This window comes from Urocitellus parryii, chromosome 4 (genome assembly GCF_045843805.1).
Source record: "Urocitellus parryii isolate mUroPar1 chromosome 4, mUroPar1.hap1, whole genome shotgun sequence".
NCBI lineage: Eukaryota > Metazoa > Chordata > Mammalia > Rodentia > Sciuridae > Urocitellus > Urocitellus parryii.
In genome coordinates this window covers 164,091,806-164,108,057 of record NC_135534.1, presented here as the reverse complement: position 1 = coordinate 164,108,057, position 16,252 = coordinate 164,091,806, and the positions used below count along the sequence as shown (strand labels likewise).

At 35.6% G+C, this 16,252-nt stretch overlaps 1 non-coding gene across 1 annotated transcript; it reads left to right on the top strand.

Annotated features, from left to right (window-relative positions):
- The first annotated feature begins 15,418 nt into the window (after nucleotides 1–15,418).
- On the top strand, nucleotides 15,419–15,493 carry Trnaa-agc (transfer RNA alanine (anticodon AGC)). The gene has a single exon. It is a non-coding gene; the product is annotated as a tRNA-Ala (tRNA).
- Nucleotides 15,494–16,252: the final 759 nt, after the last annotated feature.

Sequence of the window (16,252 nt, the reverse complement as noted above, 5' to 3'; positions counted from 1 at the left end):
ACTGTCCTGCCTCTAGTCATTTGCCAGGAGATACAGACAGTGGAGGGTGTGACATCAGTGTGAGTGGCTTCCTTGCAGCAGTTTATCTCCTGAAAGGAGAGTTGAGCAGTGAATTTTCAAGTCTGCAGCAGTTGGAAGATTTTTGTAAGTCACCTGTAAATATGTGAAATGGGTTAGTTCCTAACATCATTCTCATGGGCAGGAAGAACTAGTCAGAATTGACTACATAATTATCTGTCAAAATAATTTATAAAATTTTTCCACAAATAACAAATGTATGTAATAACTATTACTTATTATTTATTTTTTTTCCTTTCTAACTTCTAAGAGTTTATTTAATGATTTATGGAGCTGTAATATGTCAAAAATTGGGCTAAGACCCAAGATATAGGCAGAATCTTTGCCTTCTTTGACTAGTTCCTTCTCAGAAAAAGTTTTATATACTGGAATGAGATAGTGAGTTTCTTATTCTATGACCTTGGTGAAAACTACTTTAGGTATTTTTTAAATTTTTCAGTCAGTATGTCTGCCTGCTTTTCTCAAACTATGGTTTTGTTTATTTTGGTCAGTTTTTCATCATTGTGACCAAAAAACCTGAAAAGAACAATTTTAAGGAGGGAAAAGTTTATTGAGGGCTTACAGTTTCAGAGGGCTCAGTCTACAGATGGCCAACTTCATTGCTGTGAGCCAGAGGTGAGGCAGAACATCATGGCAGAAAGGTGTGGAGGAGGAAAGCAGCTCAGAACACGGTCACCTGGAAACAGAGAGACTCCCCTCACCGTGAACAAAATACATACCCCAAAGGCAAACCCTGAAACCCACCTCCTTCAGCCACACCCTACCTGCCTATGGTTTCCATCCAGTTAATCCCTATCGGGGGATCAATGCACTAAATAGGTAAAAGTTCTCATAACCCAATAATTTCACTTCTAAACTATCTTGCATTGTCTCACACATGAGCTTTTAGGGGACACCTCATATCTAAACCATAACATGTTGCTATTTAATTCTTCATCCCACTTATGTCTGCTCCTTGCTGAGACAAGATGGCTGCCCTACTTTTTACATAAATTTCTCATATATTTGTTAAAACGACAAATATTTATCAAATATGATAAATGCCTAACCCCATGTTGGGTGATAGCTGGTCGTCATATCTTATTTAAAGGCCATATCATTCCTATGAGATACTTATGCTCACTATTTCAAAATAACAAAACAGATGCTGAAAGTTGATACGTAAATTCAGATTTCCTTCATGTCAAAACTCATGTTCTTTCTACTGTAGCTGAATATGTATTGAAGGATATAATGGAACTTGAGGTGGCCCTTGTATCATCAAATGCAGAATCGAATATGCTAGAAAGGTACATTTCTTCCTAGCCCAGAGCAAAGAAAAACTCCAGAAATCAAAAGGTGTTCCTACTTCAAGTTGCTTGACACTTGACCATCTGATCCCAAGTATCAAAAGAATCTTTTTGGGGAGTAGAGTGGGTACCAGGGATTGAACTCAGGGAAGCTCAACCACTGAGACACATCCCCAACCCCATCCCCAACAAGACAGGATCTTGCTGAGTTGTTAGAACCTTGCTTTTTGCTGAACCTGGCTTTGAACTCATGCTCCTCCTGCCTTAGCCTCCTTAGCTGGGATTACAGGCATGCAACACCACACCTATGTCAACAGAATCTTTCTTAAATCAACTTTCCTGAACAGGGCTCTTCATTCATGAAAATTTCAACAAATTGTGATAAATGTTATGATAGCAGAATTATTATTATCTACCTGAATCTTTTGCTTTACAACATTGAAATTCAGTCCTCAAAAAATTCCAGAGGAATAATATTAACACCAAAATAAAACTAATAGCAGCAATCTTCCAACTATTACCATTTTGTAGATTGACTTAGAGTGGTTTTTGGTTTAAGCTCTAATTTTATACTCCATTAGTTTCAAAATGACTGATATTTTGAACAAGTTCTGAACAAGTTCAAATGAGATCTGACTGCCAAACTATCAGCCTACATTCAGCCTACATTTATATTTGTGCCTCATGATACCAGACATATGTGTAAAAATATCCCTTCTCTTAATGCATCTTATGGTATTTTAGTTGAAAACCGATGTATGATTTCTGAAAGGCTAAAGATCACATTCTCTTGTCCACTTTGCTTCTCAGTTATTTTTAAACCTCCTTTGAGTAAAACAAATTCAGTCTACAATCTAGGAATACATGATGAGTGGGCAGAACAGATAGAAGTACCAATTAAAACAAAACAAAAGACTGTATCCTTCAGTCATTGAAAATAATAAAGATAGGATGGCTAATTAATTGGGGTTCAGTAAATACAGGATAATATTTGTCTCACGGTGCTCAGACCAATTATATAATTTTAGAGAAATAACTTTCACCACTTGATTTTAGTAGCCATTGTAACTCCTTATTCTAAAAACCATGGTAACGTTTAAGAATTTTGTAACAATCTTCTGTCTGTCTTCAGTAATCTTTTATTTATTTATTTTGTGTGTGTTTGTGCTGAGGATTGAACCCAGGGCTTTGTGCATGTGAGGCAAGCACTCTACCAACTGAGCTATATCCCTACCCCTTTTCCTTTTCTATTATTACTCTAGAGTTATATGTAATAATGGAATTCATTTAGACATAATTATGAAAATATGGAATATAATTAGCTTCAATTCAATTCCCCAGTAATTCCCCCTTTTGCTCCCCTGCTACCTCCCCTACCTCCCTCTGTTCCTTTTCCTCCACTGATCTTTATTCTATTTATTTTAGTTTCACTGTGTGTGTGTGTGTGTGTGTGTGTGTGTGTGTGTGTAGATATCCATAGAAGGTGAGATTCTCTGTGGTATATTTATATATATGTATGTAGAAAAGTTTGGTCAGATTTATTCCATCATTCTTCCCTTTCCCATTCTTCCCTCCTCTTCAATTTCCTTTCTCTCACCACTGATTGCTATTCTATTTTCATAGAATTCACCCCCTCCCCATTTTTTCTTTTTCTTTTCCTTATTTTTGTCTTGTTTCCACGCAGAAGAGAAAACATTTGACTTTTGACTTTCTGGCTTGTTTTACTTAGCACGATGGTTTTCATTTCCATCCATTTACTGGTGAATGGCAAATTTCATTTTTATTTATGACTTAGTAATATTCTGTTTTATATATATGTGATATATATGTTATATATCATATATATCACATTTCCTTTATGCATTCATCTATTGCCAGGCACTGTGAGACAAATAATGCATCATGAAACAAATATTATCCTGTATTTCATTCCATAGATTGGCTATTGTGAATTGTGCAGATGTAAACATGGATGTGGCTACCTCCCCATAGCATGCTGATTTTAAATCTTTTGGATGTATATCAAGGAGTAGAATAGCTGGGTCATATGGTGGTTCCATTCCTAGTTCTTTCTGAGTCTCCATACTGCTCCATACTCCATACTCCAGAATGGTTACACGAATTTGCAGTATCACCAACAAATATATGTACCTTTCCCCCCATATCCTTGCCAACATTTATATTATTTGTATTCTTGATAATTGGCATCCTGATGGAATGAGATAAAATCTCAATGTAGTTTTGATTTGCATTTCCCAGATTGACAGAGATATTAAACATTTTTTTCATATATTTGTTGCCCATTTGTACTTCTTATAAGAAGTATTTGTTTAGTTCTTCCATTTATTAAATGAGCTATTTGGGTTTTGGGGAGTTGTTTTGTTTGTCTTGTTTGGTTTTGGTGTTAAATTTTTTTGAGTTCTTTGTGTATTCTGGATAATAATGCCCTATCTGAGAAGTAAATGGCAAAGATCTTCTCTCGTTCTAAAGGCTCTCTCTGAATACTTTAAATTGTTTCCTTTGCTGTGCAGAAGCTTTTTAATTTGATGCCACACCACTAATTAATTCTTGGTTTTATTTCTTGTGTATTAGGAGTGTTGTTAAGGAAGTCAATGCCTGTGCCAATATGTTATAGTGTTGAGTCCACAATTTCTTCTAGAAATTGCAGAATTTCTGGTCTCATTCCTAGATCTTTGATCCACTTTGAGTTGAATTTTGTCCAGGTGAATCAAGTTTCATTCTACTACATATGGATTTAGTTTTCTCAGCAATTATTTTTAAAAAGATTATCTTTTCTCAAACGTGTTTCTGGCGTCTTTGCCAAGTATCAGATAAATGTATCTATGTGGGTTTGTGTCTGTGTCTTCCATTTCCATTGGTCTTCATGTCTATTTTGGTGCCAGTACCATGCTGTTTCTGTTACTATATCTTTGAAGTATATGTGAGGCCCAGTATTATGATGCTGTCAGCATTGCTCTTTTTTCCTCAGGATTGCTTTGATTATTCTGTTTTGTTATTCTTCCAAATTAATTTTAGAACTGTTTTTTTTTCTAATTTTGTGAAGAATATTATTGTTAATTTGATTGGGATTGCATTGAATCTGTATAATGCTTTTGGTAGTATGACCCTTTTTACAATATTAATCCTGCCTATCCAAGAACATGGGAGGTATTTCCATCTTCTAAGGTCTTTTTCAATTTATTTCTTCACTGTTCTATGATTTTCACTGTAGAGTTTTTTTATATCCTTCATTAGATTAATCCCCAAGGTTTTGTATTATTTTATCTTATTTGAGGTTACTATGAACAAAATATTTTTCATAATTTATTTTTCAGTAGACTCTTATTGGAGTATTAGGAAAGCAATTGATTTATTTATGTTGATCATACATTTTTCTACTATGCTAAATTTGTTTATCAGCTCTAGAGGTCTTCTGGTGGTGTTTTTTGGGGTCTTCTAAATATAAAATAATATCATCAGCAGAGATAATTTATCTTCTTCTTTTCCTATTTGTCCCTTAAATTTCCATCTCCTATCTGATTGCTCTGGGCAGAGTTTCAAGGACTATGTTGAATTTGAGGGCTGAGAGTGGACATCCTGATCTTGTTCCTGTTTTTAGAGGACATGCTTCCAGGTTTTCTCTGTTTTTGGAGGCTTCTAATTTCGAGTCCAACATGTAAGGAGCTTGGAAGTCATTACTTTCCTTAGTAACAAGCAAAAATCTGAACCAACTGAAAAACTAAAAACTCTTCTAAGTCACAATTGGGAAGTGAAATTGAAGAGTGTACTGCTATCCCCAAAATTGAGGACAGACAGGCATATAGAGAATCATACTCACTAGATAGAAACCCAGGTTCCTCCTTCAGAACCAGTGTCAAAATAGGAAAACCCAAACTACAATTGATGATTTGCTATGTACAAGTCTCAAAGTTAAAAACTTCAGAAGGACCCACACTTTCGTGAGTTTCACCTCCACGAGATATTTTTATTTAGAAGGCTTACCCTCAATACAAGCTATTTTAACACAGGCTAACTAGCTGAAGTTTTATCAAAGTGCAATCAAGCCGGAGGAAAGGAAATATAGGACTACAGTCCCCTGCAGCCATACTGTTCTGCCTAATGTGTGAGGGAAGCTGAGAAATACTAATGAAATTCACAGACCAGGGATGCAGGCTCACCATGAAACTGGACCTGTTCATAAAACTATAGAATACTTTACCTTCTACATTCCTCACTGCCACATTAATAAAGCCTACATATCCAAATTCTTTTTACCCAACACACGATATCTAACTTTCAGTGAAAATTTGTGAGTTCCAATGAATCCAGAACCATATGCAAATATGGCAGGGATGTTGGAATTATGAGACTGTGAAATTTAAAACAACTTTAATTAATATGTTAACAGTGCTAATGGAAAAAGTAAACAATATGCAAGAGTAAATGGTTAACGTACAGAAGTGAGAATTCTAAGAAAGGAAAATAAGAAGATCACAAACACAGTGTAGAATTGAAGAATGCCTCTGAGACTCATTTGTAGATTGGACAAGACTGAGAAAAGAATCTCTGATCTTTAGGGTATATCAATAGAAACTTCAAACACTGAAAAGTAAAGACAAAAAGACCAAACAAAACAAAAATTTTAAAAGCATAAAGCAAAAAGTCCAGAGTGTCTGAGTGGAAAATCTTCAAAAGATGTAACACCGCAGAAAATAAGAATATCAGAAAGAGAGAAGGTGAGAGGGGGAGACATATTTGAAACAATGACTAAGAATTTCCTCAAATTAACATCAGAGTCAGCCACAACCAACCACAGATTTAGGAAGCTCAGAAACAAAAAGAAGAATAGATGCAAAAACAAAAACAAAAGAACTATATACCTAGAGATGGCTTCTAAAATTGCAAAGAAAATCAAAGATAAAGAAAAACTCTTGAAAAAAAAACATAGAAAAAGAATCACCTTACCTAGAAGGGCAAAATAAAATTACATTTCATTTTTCAGAAACCATGCAAGCAAGAAGAGAGTACAGTAAAATATTTAGTGTCAAGAGGAAAAAACTTGTAAAACACCATCCCAGAATTCTTTTTTGTTTTCAGTTTTTTTTAAGTCGTAGATGAACACAATTCCTTTCTTTGAGTTTATTTTTATGTGATGCTGAGGTTCAAACCCAGTGTCTCACACATGCTAGGCAAGTGCTCTACCACTGAGCTACAACCCCAGCTCTCTGAGCTATAACCTCAGCCCCCAGAATTCTTAATCTTGTGAAATTATCCTTCAAAAGTGAAGAAGAAATAAGAACTTTCTCAGACAACAAAAATTAAAATAATTTGTTGCCAGTAAATTTGTCTTAAATGAAATGTTAAAGGAAGTTTTTCAGAGAGAAAGAAAGTAATATAAATCAGAAACTCAGATCTACATAAAATCATAGCATTAGAGAGAGTATAAGCAAAGGCAAAATAAAAACTTTTATTTTTCTTCTTATTACTTGACCTAACTGGTAATAGTTCAAAGTAATAATAGCAGCAATGTGTTTGATGTATTTATTTAAATATACATAAAATAAATGACAACAACACTACAAAGGACAGAAAGGAAAAGTTGAGAATATTTTGTTATTTACAGTTCATGTGAAATAGTTCTTATTAACAGACTTGGGTTAGTTGTAAATGTATATTGCTAACTCCAGGGAAACCACAAAATAAATAGAAAAATGTAGAGTTAATGTGCTAAGAAAGAAGAGAAAATGAAATCATAAAATGTTCAAACCACACAAAGGCAGAAAAAGAGTAAAAGGCAAAAACAGGAACCAAGGACCAGGGAAATTAACAGAATATAGTAGTTAATATGGGAGATATTGATCCAATTACCTAAAAAAACTAAATGTTAATGATCTAACAGTGAATAGACAGAGATCATCAAAGTGGATTAAAAAATAACATCCAACTAGATTATCTACAAGAAACCCACTTTAAAAAAAAAAAGTAAATGAATAGAAAAAGATATAACAGGATAACACTAATGAAAGAAAGTGAAAGAAGCTAAAATAACCAGTTAGTTCATGCTGAATGCTCCTCCAATGCCAAGCTGGGTGGGTTTTGTTTTGTTTTGTTGTGTTGTGTCTTTGTGTGTGTGGCTGGTGCTGGGAATTAAACCCATGGCCTTGTGCATGTGAGGCAAGCACTCTACCAACTGAGCTATATCTCCAGCCCCCAAGCTAAGTGTTTTTTTGTTTTTGTTTTTTTTTTTTTTAAGAGAGAGAGAGAGAGAGAGAGAGAGAGAGAATTTTTTAAGATTTATTTTTCAGTTTTCGGTGGACACAACATCTTTATTTTCTTTTTATGTGGTGCTGAGGATCGAACCCAGCGCCCCAAGCATGCCAGGTGAGCACGCTACTGCTTGAGTCACATCCCCAGCCCAAGCTAAGTGTTTTTGATAACTTTGAACAAATACTCAGAATTCTGCTCCTCACCTTGATAGAGTGGGACTATATTCAACCTCCCCCACACACAACTTATAAAGCAGACAAAAATATATCAAATGGAGTTTTTCAGATATTGAACAATAGGACAAGAGATCAGAAGGTAACATGAAAATGAAGAAAGTGAAAGTTCATTAGGGCCAAGGAAAAACTATTTGAGATAGGACCTGGTTGGCAGTATCAAAACTTTGATTTTCACTTTGAATGCCTCATTGCTAGTCAAGCAAGTTAAGAACTAAATGCACTCATTGATTTTAGTTTAAAAAAAAAATGGGAGGAAGGCATTATTGAAAAAACATGGATGTTTTAGGCAAAATGCCATGTGTACTTTTCTTTCATAGTTTCAACCCTGACCACAAATACTACAATATCATGAGGTCAAAGAAAAGGAAGAAAAAGAAAAAACAGAAGTAGTCATTCATTGGAATATTGTAGAAGCATTGTCTGAGATATGAGTAGATTAGACCTTATCAATGTGGTAACATCACATCATTTTTTAACATAACCAGGTTTCATTAGAAGCCCAAAAGCAGCTAAGCAACTTCAATTCTGTGGTCACACATCATTTTACAATGTTATGTAGAAAAATGTGTTCTTATTTATGGGAGAAAGAATAAACACTTTTAAGAATCTTCTCCATTTCATTTTAAAATTATTACACTGAACACAGGTCCTGACATGAAGTATGTACTCATCAAATGTTTGCTGAATTAATAAATATGTAAGTAAAAGAATAACTAGATATCTTAGGTAACAAAAATATTCATTAAAATTTTCATATATACTTTATTGCCAACTCCTCAGATATATTACTCTACTCACATTTAATAATACTTTAAAGCATTCCTTTGAATCAGTAGTTTCATTCCATAAAAAAATACGCTAGTGTTTATGAAAGATGCCCATGTCCCTTGTAATATACCAATCACAAAAGATAATAACTTATCTTTTGTGCATAATGGAACAATATGACACTTCCTCTTACATGAGTATATTTGTTTTCTGATACCAGCTACTCCCACAAATATCAGAGTACATGTCTATCCCCAAACTAATGAAAGATTAGAATGACCTGCAGAATTTATTGCAGCTACCAGTACAATTGTTGAAGTGTGCCTTAACAAAATAATGTTAGAGTAGCTTAAAATTAAGTTATACTCTATTGAAATCCATGAAAGGAATTAAAAATAATAAATATAATATCTGTGGTGGGAGGTAAGAATGGCTGTGAACATAGACACAAAGCAGAGTCATGATGTTCTACTTTGAATATCTCATTGCTAGCCAGCTTTATTACTTTTATTGCTTTCTTGCCACAGTTACGATTTATCCATTGACTAATGCAATATTTAGTAACAGCATTATTAATATTAATCATCACTGTGACTACACGATGTCCCCCTCCATTTATAGAGTTTCAAAGTCTATTCTTCCTTCTTTGTCAATATAGACTGAGCCAACTAAGGGTAGCTCCTTGCTCCCTATTGATGATAGGACTTCTGTTACATTGACCAATAATTGTATTGATTTCTTCAGCTTTAAAATAGGCGCAAAACAGTATTTTCTTCATCAGATTTTTAAAAAATATCTCATTACTTTAAAGAAAATATGTGTAAAGCACCATGAATTTAATATATGTCTTCTTATTACTGTCTACTAAGGCAAAAAAAAAATCTACACTGGGTAACTGAATCTGTAAAAAGATATTCTCAAAATCATAATGCAGGAATTACTTTTTTTGCTTCTTCAAGACTAATGAACTGGCATACAATTTGCCTTGTAGAAATTGCTGTGAGTCAGCCTTTATTTCATCAGTCTTCAAACTATTTTTATGTCTAATGTGATAGATTTCTTCATAATTTCCCATAAAACTCCCTAGAGGACTTTACAGCCAGCTAGCTATCTTTTTATTCCATTTGCCCTTATATGACTCATCTCTAATCAGTTTCTTCCAGTACCTGAAAAATGATCATAATTCAATTTAAAAATTTAGAAATCAAAGAAGAACTAACCAGAAAGAGAATCTAAAAACATACTAGATAGGGAATAAACCATAGGGAATATTTCTGGCTTAAGCTGTTCAACTTGTTTATAGCTACTGATTTTCTAATGACAGTCATTCAATGAGTATAAATAGATCCAGTTAAAGGAGAACATTTGTCCATTAAACATCAGATATCCAAAAGCTGTTGAGGTCAAATTTGTTTGTCATATTTAATTCTATAACATAAAATAAAGCTTTAAAACTTTTAATGACCAGAAAACTTTTGAAATTACTGAGTCTGAAAATTTGGCTCAGAAATAATCACATATATCATTTTGCATACAGTTTCCATGGGAATCAAGGACCCTCTGAAGCCCATATGGATTCTGTAAGACTTCATTAATAGAAGATTTTAAAATCTCCATTTCGAATATGACAATATGCTAGAAAGTTGTCATATTACTCTGTTTTAGTTTGAGATTTTTTTCATAGGCATATAATTAGTTTGGGTAGATACCTGCATATGGAAAATTTTGGCTCCCTCCCCATGCATATGCACATTCAACTAATAAAGCATTCATGTGTGCACACACAGGAGTCTTGTACTAAGCATCCCCTGGAAAATGGACTGAGAGGCAGCTCATCTACATTGCTTAGATATCCCTAAATGCAAATATCCCTTGGTACACACTTCACTGGTGCTGTAGTTTTTCTCTTGCACCAAAGACTTTCTTACATATTAGGTTGAGTACATTCTCAAGATTCTATATGTTTCTATTAAATTTCCAAAAGGAAACAAACTCAACTACCAAGAGAACACACCAAAAAAAACTAGTGATGTCCATATTGGTCATACATTTGCATACCTACCAAATCCAGATCTTAGCTCTTCCTTATGTCTTGTCTTGTTGCCATTTAGCAAACAATAAAAATCAGTCTTCTGAAAAGTTCAAGTGATTCTCCCAGGACCAAATACCAAATACATCATTTCCATCATACCACAAAACCAGTAAAAGTAGGTTATCAGGAGTATTATTCTCTAGATATCTACAACAATTTTACATACCCAAGCTAAATGTCCTTAGTGCTCATCAAAGTAATGAGTATGAAAGAGTGTAAAATACGTTCTCTCTCTGTCGGATTAGGTTGGCTATGTCCCAGGAGGTTAACTAGCACTGACTCAGTCCTTTTCCCTAGACTTCTTTCAAAATCAGTAAGTTGCAGACATTGTTTCAGGCTTGCAACAGTGATTTAAGCCACCCCACTGTTATTTTTAGTCATTGCTTCTATATTTGTAAATCAGTTGCTCACATTCTCAGATCTAAAAGGATTCTGCCTCCCCTCCTTCTTCTTCCTCCCCAACACCAATGACATCTCCACTTCTCCACTCAGTGACAGACTGACAGACATGACTAGGTGTACCTTGTTTAAACATCTGCTTTATTACTGATGAGTGACTGCCCTACGGGTGGGTAGGTTTTTTTTCTTATCTTTCACTCAGGAATTCAGATAGTCTGATTAGAAAGCTGAACTGCTTGGAGGATCCTGACAGATGCCTCTTACTTTCTTTTAAGACCACCATGAATGCCTAGGCATTCCACACAGACAATTTTCAGTGGAGAGACAACCATCTGTTTAGGTACTTGGCTAGTCAGACATGCATGTAGCTGAGGAATCTCACTTCCACACCCAAGGATTAGTTTTCTCCTGGGAAATAATCAGATGAAGAACCATTTATCTTGTGGATATTGTGAGTATGTAAAGGGTCAGTTGTTGTAATTGTGTAATGGAGTGACTGCTAAGAAGAGTGACTGTTAGCAGAACTAAAATACAACCGGGAGAAACTTAAAGACAGAAAAAAAGGAAGAAAGCAAGCCTATAAATAGAAAGAACAAGGAAGAACATAGATATTTTTATAATGTGTAACTGTGTTAGAGCTTCTTTGTAGAAATAATCTAAAACAAAGAAATCTTCTGGGATCAAGAACCAGGAATAATAATTTTGGATTTAGTGATCTCTATGAAAACAAGTAAAGGATTCAAAATGTATATTATTATATGCTAGTTAGAATCTTCTAGAAAAGAAAAAATATGACTCACTAACTTCATAGGCACGGTTATATTCTGAAAAAAACAGTTACATTAGAGAATTATAAACATCATATAAAGAAATTGAAACTCAGAAGAAAGAAACCTGTTGTGGGAGATGTTAAAAATAAGTTCAAGAAGAGGAGAAAAGGAAGTCAGTAGTGATGCTACCAATTGCTTTAGGGATTGTCCTTTATCTCTTTCCTCTGCTAACCACCCACTGATCCCACTTCCCACTATGTGAGTTCCTGGGCTTTGACGGGATATTTTCCCCACCAGTGTCACTCCTCCTCCAGATATTCTCTTATGAGTTCCCTCCATGTGTGGTTGTTCTGACGCCTTTCAGAGAGGGCTTCCCTAACGGTGCAACTTAAAGAGCTTCCCAGAAACTATCACGCAACCGTCGTATTTTTACCACTTGACATATTCTTGACTGTTTTTAAGTTTTAAATCTGTTTCAGAAAAACCTGTCTCATTTATCACTGTATTTTCAGCACTTGGCACATTGCAGACACTCAATAACGGTTTATTGAACAGAGCAAGTAAAGACAAAAGTATTTATCTCATTCATTATAGAATAGTTTCTTCCAAAACACATGGCCCATGGATACACCTCCTTTGGTGAAGGTATCCTCACTTCTTGAAGAGAATAATGGCCCTAGGACAAATATAGGTTCACATACTTTTCCAGTTCCTGGAAGAGGTTCTGGGAAATGGTACACTTCCCACACAGCAGACTCGGCTCTGGAAGACTTACAGTGCAGCTGGTTGAAGCAGAAGTGCCTCCTTCGCCCAGTATGACAAGATCTAATAAAGCTAGATGTTTCTCTAGAGACAAAGCCTCTCCTCTCTCCCCGCACTGCCTTTCCATGGCCTAACTCTACTTCCTAGAATACATTGTTCAATAGATATCAGGATCTCTCCAGTTTAGCAACATCAGTGACTCTTGTTCCTAACCCAAAGGAAAGCCTCAATGAAAGGATAGATATTTTGAAAGTGTGCATTCTGGTACAGCCAGCTGTGGGGACTGGATTCGAATGTGAAGACAAGGAATAAGACTGTCCTCTAATGAAAATTGGCATCTAGTATGTGCTCAATAAATCATGGGTCAGTAGTATTTTATATTAAAAAATATAGAAACATTACCTAGAAAATGTAGGGAACAGGATCAAAAATGAAAAGGAAAAAACAACGTCCATAGCCTCTGTTCCCTTATCTGTACAAACAAGAGAAGACAAAAAAGGGTAAAGTAAGAAATTGTCATGTAATAATCACATCTACATGGAATACTTCAGTGCCTGACAATTTCCTTTCAAACATATGAATAACTGTGAGTTTTTTGAGAATAAGGACAGTATTTCATCTTTTGAATCCCATCCTCTCATTCTCCATTGTCTGGAACATTATAAGGGTTTAATAAGCAATTGTGTATTGAGCTGATTATATTTGAGAATATGATGATCAAGATTTTCTTGGGACCTATTGAGTTTCTTCAGAGAACTAGAAAATAGATCTGAAGAATTCTGTATCACTCAGGGGATGTTTGCAAAATGGAAAATTTATCACAATGTATGGAAACATTAACAATTCACGATAACAATAAACACGCTGGTTGCTTATTTATGGTGTTTGCCAGGGTAACTTGTAAGCTTGACTGGAAGTGAACCTGTGCTGGAGCAAAGCTAGTTCTTCTCACCCTAGATACCTTGAAAAAAGAGAGAACATTTTCTTTCTGAGGCCCAAGGAAGAAAAACCTTCAGACATGGGGCCTCCCTTGCTCCAGGACACAGGGATGTTGGAGAAGGAACCAAGACATAGCTGGCCCTTGAGCACTTCTTCCCACTGAAATAGAGGCTGCATGGTGTTCGTCTTTGTGGCATGATGCCCCTAGGTGGGGCTTTTGGACAGAAGGTATCCAAGGTGTGACAGTTTCTGTGTTTTTTGAACTTTGGCAGCTCCTCCATCTGTTCTTCTGCAAACTCTCCCCTAAATCCACCTGAATCTAGTAAGTGATTATATGGGAGTATAGGATGATATGAATGAAGCTGTGCTGTAGCGATTCATGAGGACATTACTGGGGAAACTAAAATGCATATTTGTTCTATTAGAAGAGCAAGAATAAAAACTGGTGGCTCTTATTTTTTAATGTTTATTTTGTTTGTCACACTTATTGAGATATTAAAAATATATTGAAGTATCTGACCTTTTTCTTCCAGGCATACAAGCAATGAACTTCCCAAAGATAAAGATGGAATAAAATGCACCCTTCCTTAGTGAACGATTCATTAAGTTTTGATAAACATATGTATTATGGAACCACTGTGAGAAAACCCCTCAAAAATCTCTCTGGTGTTCCTCTGAAATTGATCCTATAGTCTCATCCCTAAACTCTGAGAAGCAATTATCTGGCTAAGAACCCTATAGTCTTTCTGTTTTCAGAATGTCATGTAAATGGACATACAGAGCATGCAGCTTTTTGTCTGGTTTCTTTTATGCAGCACAATGTTTCCCCCTGCCACTGGACCAAGGATTGAACTATCACTGAGTTACAGCCCCAACCCTTTTATCTTTTTTAATTTTGAGACAGAGTATCACTAAGTTGCTGATACCGGTCTGGGACTCACAATCCTGCCTCAGCCTCCTAAATGACTGGCTTACAGGTGTGCACTGTTGCACCTAGTAGTGCTAGCACAATGCTCAGTTAAATTGTTTTAAGTAGAAAACAATCCGCATTGCTGCATGTACCATTAGTTCATGCCTTTCTATTGCTAAATAATATTCCATTTCATTAATATAACAACATTTTTTATCCACTCATCTGCTATTAAACATTATAGTTATTCCCAGTTTGTTTCTAGTTTCTAGTTTGGAGCTATTAAGAATAAAACTGGGGGGGCTGGGGATGTGGCTCAAGCGGTAGCGCGCTCGCCTGGCATGCGTGCGGCCCGGGTTGGATCCTCAGCACCACATACCAACAAAGATGTTGTGTCCGCCGAGAACTAAATAAAATAAATATTAAAAATTCTCTCTCTCTCTCTCTCTCTCTCTCTCTCTCTCTCTCTCTCCTCTCTCAAAAAAAAAAAAAAGAATAAAACTGGGGTCTGGGATTGTGGCTCGGTGGCAGAGCATTTGCCTCATACATATGAGGCACTGGGTTCAATCCTCAGCACCACATGAAAATAAATAAATAAAATGAAGGTATAAAAAAAGAATAAAACTGCTTTATTTTCTACATATCTTTGTGTAGACATTTATTTTTATTTCTCTAGAGTAAAGACTTATAAGTCATTATCAAACTATGCTCTTTAAATGATGAAACTGCATACTTTAAAGTTGTGTAGCTTGTTATACAATAAATTCTACCTAAAATATGTGTGTATGTGTGTGTATGTGTGTGTGTGTGTATGTGTGTGTGAGAGAGAGAGAGAGAGAGAGAGAATGAATGGATGCAAGGGAAAGGGGACATTTTTATATTGTTGGTAAGAATGTAAATTTCTAGGGGCTGGGGTGTAGCTCAGTGGGTAGAGTGCTTGCCTAGCATGCACAAGGCCCTGGGTTCAATCCCCAGCACCAGCAAAAAAAAAAAAAGAATGTAAATTTCTATAGGCATTGTAGAAAATACTAAGGAGATTCTTCAAAAAAATAAGCCTGGCACTATGGTGCATGCCTGTAACCCCAGTGGCTCCAGAAGTTGAGGCAGGAAAGTACAAAGCCAGCCTCAGAAAAAGTGAGGCAATAAACAACTCAGTGAGACCCTGCCTCTAAATAAAATAAAACATAAAATAGAAATGGGGATGTGACTCAGTGGTGGAGTGCCCCTGGGTTCAATCACTGGTACAGTCAATCAATCAAATCATCAATACAAAATAGAGTTACCGTATGATCCAGTGATCCCACCACTAGGTATATATCCAAAGGAAATGACATCAGTATATCGAAAAAATGTCTGCACTCCCATATTTATTGCAGCATTATTCAAAAAGCCAAGGATTGGGAACAAGCTAAGGGTCCATCAACTAATGCATGGGTATAGAAAATGTGTCTATACACAATCGGAATATCATCCAGCCATAAAGAGAATGAAATCCTGTCATTTGCAACAACATGGATAGAAGTGGAGAATACGATGATAAAGTGAAATACACAAAACACAGAAAGACAAGTAGTGAGATCTCATATGTGGAATCCAAAAAACTCTTATTTTCCAGAAGTTGAGTGTAGACTGGTAGGGACCAGAGGCTGGGGAAGGCAGTGGGGAGGGAGAGATGGAGATTAAGTTGACCAATTGGTGCAAAGTTATAGTTAGAGAGGAATAAGAAATCCTGGTGTGTTACT